Source organism: Corvus brachyrhynchos, unplaced genomic scaffold, assembly GCF_000691975.1.
Source record: "Corvus brachyrhynchos isolate BGI_N302 unplaced genomic scaffold, ASM69197v1 scaffold279, whole genome shotgun sequence".
NCBI lineage: Eukaryota > Metazoa > Chordata > Aves > Passeriformes > Corvidae > Corvus > Corvus brachyrhynchos.
Window position 1 is genome coordinate 3215407 of NW_008246060.1, and position 526 is coordinate 3215932.

Genomic DNA, 526 nt, shown 5'->3' on the forward strand with positions numbered 1-526 from the left:
CCAGTGCACAAATCCCTCTGGGAACGAGAGGCCAACCCCGCTGCAAGCCGTGATGTTCGGTGACGGGCACCCCTATGTGAGGCGCAGGCGAGGACTGCCTTGGCCCAGGGCAGCGGGAACGGAGCAGGCACGGGAATTTGGGCAAGGTTCGCACCGGTGCCATGAGGGTGAGGGATTCACCTTGACATCCTCGGCGCCCGCACCTGGCTGGGATGCTTGGTGCTTCTCCGGGGGCAGGCTGCTTTTCTGCTGGTTCCTCTTGAGGAATTACCAATCCTTACAGTTTGTAAGAGGTTTCACCTTTCCCCACTTATATCCTTTTGAGATGCTCCGAGTGCCTGTCCGGTCTGCGGCCTCACGGCTCGTACATGGTGTGAGCACTGGGGGCAGGCTGGGATACTTGTTGAGGACGGCAGGAAGCCAGCGGGTACCAGTGCTTGGGCTTCCACCCAGCAACAGCGCGGCTTGGATGGGCAAACCCAGCAGAACACCTCAGGACAGCTGCGAATAGCAGCACTTTTGGCCA